The sequence below is a fragment of the Rosa chinensis genome, chromosome 7 (assembly GCF_002994745.2).
Source record: "Rosa chinensis cultivar Old Blush chromosome 7, RchiOBHm-V2, whole genome shotgun sequence".
Lineage (NCBI taxonomy): Eukaryota > Viridiplantae > Streptophyta > Magnoliopsida > Rosales > Rosaceae > Rosa > Rosa chinensis.
Window position 1 is genome coordinate 16206737 of NC_037094.1, and position 8803 is coordinate 16215539.

Genomic DNA, 8803 nt, shown 5'->3' on the forward strand with positions numbered 1-8803 from the left:
TGGAGTAATATGAGTACGTGATATAAAAATTTGTTCACTAAATACTATAAAATCAAAGTTTAGAACAAACTATTTTTCAGTTTTGATGGTTTCCAGAACTATATATAGAACATTGTTAGAACAGGTGAAGCACCCGAACAATCTACTAGGCGTAGATCCGGATTCACGAAACTTTGAAGCTGTCTCCTCCACCTTGAGGGACTCTTCTCTTTGTCTGGCTTCAATAAGTGCTCTCTAATCTTCCCCAGCCTTGTGAATTTCAGCCACTTTATTCTTCATTTTCTCAGCATATTCTGCCTTATTTCTTTCAAACTTCTCCTGTGATGAACAAATTAATAGAAAACCATGAACGTTAGCTTATAAGATAGCTAATACAAGAAATTTTGTACCTCAATTTTTCTGAGTTGTGCCTCTACGTATGTTTTCTTGTTGTCTTCCCATTAAACCTACTGCAGACATCCTTTTATATGCCCTGTTAAAGATTTGGATATTTTTGATTAATCACTATAGTTAAGCATGAACTATGTTAACGATTATTGGGAGTGAACTGATCTTAATTCGTGCAGATTTTTTGTGTGGTAATAGTGGTGGCAGAGTCAGAAATTTGTGATAATATCATGTTAAAAAAGAAAATAAATTAAATAAAATGATGTTATACTTATACCTGTTCTCCGCTTTTGTCTTTTCACTTTCTTCCCATGCTTTGATTAAGGCCAGCCTTTTCTCTGTTTCGATTTCTGCAGACATAACTGTTAATGTCTGAAAGTCTAGCGGTAGCTGGACCTTAGTTAACGCTGATCCGATGGGCGGATCGATACTTGTGTTGTTTATTGTAGTTCCCGTTACCTGTCAAATAAAATACAATGGGCGTCAGAGGGAGACCGCGCTGGGCGGTCTTCAACTCTCCGATGCCTAAGTTAGTCAATGTATTTATGTTGACAAAGTAACAGTAGGTAAGTATTGAATGCGTAATTAATGAGGAGAGAGGAGAGGACCTTTTATTGGTGAGGAAGAGACTGATCTTGTCTTGGTTTTCGATGTGGGACTGACATGCTTCAGTTCCCAGTTTCAGGAGCTTCTGATGCTATCTTGGCGTGGCGCGTGGCGGCGCGTCGACGGTGATCTGGGGATGGTCCGACGCTGAGGTTGTAGCCCGCTTGGCGGTGTGTCTGTATGTCATTCCTTTAGTTGGAATTAGTACCTTTGGCGGTACAATGAGCGTGGCCCATTATAGCTAATTATGCTTGCAAACGTACATGTATGTACAATAACATCTGAAGAAACAAATAGGAGAAGATGAAGATTTTTCCATGTTAGAATTAGTGATTAGTAGAATTAACAATTATAAGATCAAATGATACAAATAAGAAACAGAAACATTGTTTACACACATCTCTCAATTGAACTTATACCTTTCTTTGCAGCAGGATCTGCAATCTCTGCTATATGATCAATAACAATAATACATGTTAAATGAATAATAATATGCATTATGGAAATGGAACAGCTTTACTACTTATTGAATGCAATATTTCTCACTCTACATAATGAATGAGAAAATTAATTAAATGTACCTAAGTAGGAAAGATCACAACTGAGAGACTATTTGTAAGAATCATAATGTAAACACATCAATAGTCATCAAGATTAATTAGCATCACTATGTGTGTTACTTGAAGAATGAGTGATGAGATTCTATTAGGAGTCTAATCTCTCCGGTAATCGAAAATTAAATGTACCTAATGGTGTTAAAAAACTCAGGTTTATTCAGAGGCAGAATTTTTTTTTTTTTTCAGGGCTGAAGTTGTTTTCCAATGAAAATGAGTGCCTAGACACAGTTTCCACATGCCTCCTCTCCTAAACCTTGTTAACTAGTTTCTTGTGAGGGAAGGTAGTTGCAGAGTCGTCTGTTTTACATGAGAAGCAGCCAACTATGCATGAAGCGCTAAATGAAATCTCAGAGGCTCTAACTCTCGGTGGAGATCAAAGACACATTTTCTCTACCTTTCATTTGTTTAATTAGCAGCTTACTCATTCAAGTTTTAGGACATCCATTTCTCCATTGTGCAACACCTTAAACCAGCTAATGTTATTGATGGTATTAGGAGCTGCGTTGTTTGGGATGGGAGGAGTTGGAATTTGAAGGAATTTGTTGCCACACATATATTAGTTTTTTTGAAAAAAAATCCAATCATCAAGGCTACATCATAATGATCTACATTGGCTTGAAGCTCTAAAGCTTTCAATTGCTCTAGTAGATCATCCATCCAGATAAGTGATAACAAATACCAAATAAATTAAATTTGAAATTTGTTAATCAAACAGATTGTAGGTAACGGTTCTGAATGCTTAAGATAATACGATGAGCAAATCGTTAAATGAATTCATCAAATATTTCAATTAAGTTGAGCGCTAAGAGATATTAGGCATTGTTGTCGCACAAAACTATATACAATGATAGATAACATCATTTCACATATTTCTTTTATGATCCATATAGTCAAATATCGATCTTATAATTGTATGTTTGTATCGAACTATCCATCTATGGGAGTGTGGGTAAACAAGTTTTCTATTATCAAAATTAGCATAGAGTTAATTTGTGACATCGTTGACTTGTGATGAGGCTTGATACAAGCAGGCTATGAGTGTAAATAACTAAATAAAATAAATCTCTCTAAATTGACAATCTCCACTGTACAAATATAACTCTGAAAACTGAATCATCGGGCGATTATCATGAAATAATCTTAAAACAAAACACTACCTAATCAAAAAGAGAGGGAGGGAGATAGAGGGTTTCACAATGTGTGCACCTTTGACAATTGCTGGAGGATCACCAGCTGATGATGCCTTCTCTTCAGACACTGGGATCACACTCTTCTCTTCATCAACGAAGACATAGTTCATTGCTTGTTCTTCTTAGCTTCCTCTTCCATAAAGTAGGCCATGAACTTAGCCAGAGTTCCAAATTAACCCTACAAAGAAAGATAGAGAAACCAGTATATGTATTGTGTTGGAAGAAAAAAAAGTAGGTTTGCTGGAATATGAACACCAGGATTGATGAAATGTGATGAAAGAGGTAGACACATATATTGGTTACCATGGGTCAAAAGAAGCTTTTGAGATTTCCAATTAAGTTTTGGTCCATTTTTGGTCTTTCATTACATTGATGCGTTACTTCTTCTACGTGGGAAAGAAAAGATAATGAAAAAAGAGTCATTGACTCGAAGCACCAAAATGAACTATAAAATTATCTCACTTAACTCAGTAACAGATTTTTATTCACACTACCACAATTTAGAGTAAAATGACATTTTTACCTTCAGTCTAATTAAACAACTAGTTTCGTGCCACCCACCCTCTCTCTCTCTCTCTCTCTCTCTCTCTCTCTCTCTCTCTCTCTCTCTCTCTCTCTCTCTCTCTCTCTCTCTCTCTCTCTCCTCTAGAAAGTGCCGACCCCATCCTTGTACATCTCGGCCTTGCCGTCTAGTTGGCAGAGTAGCACAAGAACCAGCCAAGCGATCCGTACTGAAATCGGCGACTCGTAGATGTCGTAGCAGCTGAAGTAGGCTTCTGGCAACAGCATCTTTGAAATCCTCAAGCATCATCCGGACGGCCTCGCCGAGTTTGATGAGAGAGTTAATGCCCAAAGATCGGACTGCCGAGGTTGATTCGAACGAGAATATGGACTTGATTTCCGGCCACAAATCGGATATGGCCCGGTACAAATCGAGAGTCTAGAACATCCTCTAGGGAGATTTCTTGCATTTCGCCACCAATTCTGGGAAGCCAAACAGTGTCATGGCGGCCTCTTTCAGTAATGATGTATGAAAGCATTACGGCCAAAGGAGAGTTTTCACAGCGACTTTCACGGCCAAAAATGGTAAATGTGTGTTTGGTTTGGAATTGGAATGAAAGCAGAGACAAGTAATGATGTATAAGCATGGAATTGGTTATAGTTTGGGATTTAATGTATAGAAAACGAGGCTGCTAGCATTTGCTTGGCTTTAAATGTTTTCAGATTGTTCAATGTCTCTGTTTTTCTCTTTTCTTGCCCGTTGAAACAATGGTTGGGAGACTATGCTCATTTACTTGAAACATTGCTTCCGAAAATGTGTTGAGATCAACAAAAAGAAATAAAAATAAGGAAAATAAAGGTTGTTGTGATGTTTTTCTTGTTGGAAAGATTCTTTGTGGTGTTTTTTATTTGGTAAAATAGGGGCAGAAGACCCAGAAAGAAAGAAAAAAGAAAAAAAAAGTTATATTGGGGGCAACAACAGAGATCTGTTAAAGGTCTATTGGGGAGTAATAAATGTTTTGAATTGATGTAATTTCCTCATTTTTTTCCTTAATAAAGTTTTATTTGTTTAATTTTATGGAGATTTGTTAATAGAGGTTTATTGCCCCTGTATTAGGGCAATAGAGGTCTATTGGGGGGCAATAGATGTCTATTTAGAAGACAATAAACCTTTTTGGCTGTTTGAGCCCAAAAGTATTTTTGGCAGGATCCTTTGGTGGGTCTGAGCTAGCGGGCCGATACCTGCGGCCCAAAAATCAGCCTACTCGGATTTGGGGTATAGCTTCGCCCATTCCGTAACCCATAAGGAAAACGAAATCTTATTGGGATCGAGTAGCAGAGATTGAATATGAAACTTCAATTAATAATCCTTCTAAGGCAAGGAGCAGTCGAAACCCTAGGCGTATAAATACAGGGCTAAGCGGCAAAGTTAAAGACCTCTCTCGAATCAATGAATCACAGCGATTACAAAGCCTCCTCGGAGCAAACCTTCAACCCTGTTGAAACCCGGCGACCGTACTCTCAGTCCTAGTCTCTCCGAGCCGACTGACAGTGCTACTGCCACATATACTACCAGCGAAGCAAGGGTAACGCCCTCGCAACCCAGCGAAGCTAAAGATACGCTTTAGCAAACCCTGTGCATTCTCAGAACTTCCCAGTGATTGCTCTGCTCAACCTACAACGTTGAGTATCGATTTGGTGACCGAAGAGATCACACCCAAAGTCCTTATCCGTAAGGCAAAAGTCCTTTTCCGAAAGGCTAGAGAAGAACCCTATGGCGAGGTTGGTGCTCTCCTCGTCCACAGCGCTTGAAGAAGAAGTCAGGTCAAGGGACTACCCCGACGACTGCACCCCACGGTGCTGACACGCCTGCTCAATCACACGCTCAAAAGAGACAGTTTGCACACCAGCTGGTTTTGGAGCCAAACATTTTGGCACGCCCAGTGGGTCGCACAATAGTGTCTCTTCTTGAACGCAGCCATTGGGAAGTTTAGCGAAAACCCTTACCAAAAGGTTCACGCTAACTGCTCAAAGCATAAGACCTCCAGTTACAGACCGCATCCTCGCGCGGACTGTCGTGTTCTTTCTGAAGAACAAGTCACACAAAGATTCTCTCGTCACCCCCAGTCACCCAACATGTCAACTGGACAAGATGAGAATCACCCGACCGCTACTGAGGGTCAGAGTGTTAGTGTTAATCAGGCCAGCGAGCCTGTTATCCCCGCCACTGTTAACGCTACAGTGAGGAGTGGAGAAAGAGAGGCTTTCGTTCCTAAGCCTATTCCAGAGGGAGCGACCTCCGAGGTCAGGTTCGCAATCATCATGGAAAATATAGAAAACCATCGCAAGAAGATGGACGTTGATTTTGCCAGAGAGGCCGCAAAGACGGATAAGCACATACTTGAACTAGATCAGCGGATTATCAGCCATGCAGAGAAGACTAGGCAGCAGATCGCACAATCAGAAAGTGCAGTGAGGGAACATGTCGCAATCGTCGCTAGCGAGCAGAATCGGTGTCAAAAAGAGATCTTGGAGGCTATCGCGAACCAAACCAAACAAACCGCGTCAGACATGGCGGGTCTTCGTAAGGATGGTGCTAACCTGGCAACCGAGGTGGCTATGCAGAGAGCGGAATTGAACCAAGCGAGAGAAGTGTTGAACAAAGCTTTAGGGGATCCTAATGCTATCCTGGGCTCTCTTGGCCAGCCATCCGGTTCAGGCAAGTACGTGCCACCAAATCAGCGCGAAAAGACTAATAATAATACTGTTTCTCCCTCAGCTACTGTTGCTGCTACACCGCTGAGGAATAAAAAACAAGCGTTGGTTATCGGTGGTAGCAAGGAAAAGCCTGCCTCGTCAGGCGGATAGGCCACCAGACAGAAGCATCAGGCCTCGAAAGGTGCAGGAACTTCATCTGACCCCGCTACGTTCGTTCGATACGACAGCGACGGGGCAGAAATGATATATCAAGAACTGCCAGGAAGTTATTACGGGCTTGACCAGACCGGCACCCTGATCAAGATAACGGCCTTGTCAAAGGAAGAGATTAGGCCAACGGTGACTCTTTAGCAACAGGCTACTACTTGCGTTGTGCACGTCGGAGAAGGGACGTCGACTGTAAATCAAACAATACCTGTGCAGACTGCTCGCCAGATTGTGGCGACACCACCTCATCCTCCGGGCCCAGATTATGTAAGGCGTGATGAAGTAGAGGAGATGATCAGATTGGCTAACCCTAGGGCCCAGCCAGATGGTATCTATGAAGGACCTTTCCCGCCACATATCATGCTCGCAGCTTTTCCCCGGGGCTATAAGAATATCATATTTTCTACTTTTTCAGGGGAAGACACTGAGGATGCGGCGACGCATCTGGCCAGGTTTAGGGTACAATGCGTCAAATACAGAATTTTTGGCACTTCTCTGTCAGGCGCTGCCTTCAGATGGTTTTCCAAGCTGCGACCAGGAACAATGGCGGATTGGCCTGCAATGGAACTGCTCTTCCGAGAAACTTTAGGAACTATCGAGCCTGAAGTGGACCTAGCCTCTCTCACCCAAATGGCCCAGCAGCTTACGAAATCAGCGGTCGCCTACCTTCAGCGCTTTCAAATCCAGAAAGCCAAGCTAAATGTCATCCTGCCCGAGAAAGAGTTAGTCAAGTTGGCGGTCAAGGGTTTTGATAGGCTATTTCTATACACCTAAATAGATGCACAAAAATGTCTATAATTTAACCCTACAAGAATGTCGAAAATAGTATAGGTAAGTAGGGATCATTCCCGCAAGAGATTGTGGTCTAATCACTAATCTAAAGACTCAAAACAAAATAAACCTAAACTGTCCAGTTATAAAGATCTGACTGGCAGACGACTCTAAACTATTCTAAATGTCACGAAAATTTACAGACAGACTCTAGACATGATAAACTAACTACTGAAAAAGTTTGATAATTATTGAAGATGTTTTGGTTGACGAACTAATTAAATAAAAACGAAACACTGAACGACTCCGAAAATAAAAAGACTTGATTTAGGGTTTTGAAAATCAAAGATAAAACAAGTTAGAGGAATTGCATCCACCACCAATCAATCAAGTATACTAATCATGTTCAACCTAATTTCATTTATCTATGGATGAAGATGCTCAAGTTAACCCAACGCCTGAATTAACCTATTGTTCTTCCTTACTTGTATGCTAGGTGAGAGACGCTCTACACCTAACCTATTTTCTAAAATGCAACCTAGGTTGACGCAACTCTAGATTTAACACATAGAAATCATTAAGATTAAGAAAAACGAGACATCACAAGGCATCATGAGTACGACGCGTCTCAATTAACCTAGGAACCTAATCACTCGCCTTATAGACGATTTACTACTCTAGAACTCTCAACGGAACCCTCGAAACAAGGCACAGGCAATGATCATTCTTAGCAATAGAATCCTAAACATGCAATCTAAGTTGCGCACCAAAGAAAACATGCAAAGGAATCATCAATGTGAAGATAGAAATTAGATTCTCATCCAATAGATAAACAAAACTAATTGAAAGTCATAATAAGTTTACAATCATGATTTGGGGCTTCAACAACCCCTAACTAAAGAATTAGTTTCTCATAGAAAGAAAAACAAAAACAAGCTAAAGAGAAAAATAAGAAGTTGCAGTAGAGAGAGAGGGCGGGGAGCCGGGAAGAGAAGCCCAGAGCTGCTGCAGATTTATCTCCTTTTATATACTTAGAGGTTGCCTTCATCTTTCTATTGTGTAGGAAATCCAAAACCTAAAAGAATTAGGGCTCACGTGCTTAGGTGGAGTTTTCCTATTGGCTCTTGAACTTGATGACTTATTCCAACCATTCACATCGCCCATTAAGTCAGAATATGATGCAAAAACTCGTCCTCGGGCTTTTCGGTGTGATTTGGGCTTCGAAACATAAATTCCCGTCCAACCTCAGATTCACGTGCAGCCTGACATTCTTGTACTAAATCGGCCATAACTTCTTCTAGAAAAATGATATTGATGAGCCGTAAAAAGAACTGGAAACTAGACATCTGAAGCTTTCCATCAATATAAAGATCATCCTCTGGATCATTGTGAGCTGGTCTCAGTGATCTGTCGAACTTGACTGATCTGCACAGGCAGATTTGCCAATTTTTCCTTTCAATCCCTCTTTTACTTCTTTTCTCATTCTTTGCTCAAAATACCTATAAAACAAGTAAACAACGTAAATAACGAGAAAATACACTAACTAACAAAGAAAGTATAGAGGTTAACGTTATTAATAGCGCATAATTATGCTCCTATCAAATACCCCCACACTTAAGCTTTGCTAGTCCCTAGCAAACAAACTAGACACTAGAACAAAAGATAGAAACCTAACGTCTTCCAAACATCTTAGAGAACTTTTAAGCCCGCACATATGGTCAACAAGATTCAAGCTCGGATGAGATCAAATCCATAATTAGACTTAAGAGCTAATTTACTTTGATAACCATCATACTCAAAATATAA

At 40.6% G+C, this 8803-nt stretch overlaps 1 pseudogene; it reads right to left on the reverse strand.

The window, feature by feature from the left end:
- LOC121050785 lies at positions 1-2133 on the reverse strand (annotated as a pseudogene).
- Positions 2134-8803: the final 6670 nt, after the last annotated feature.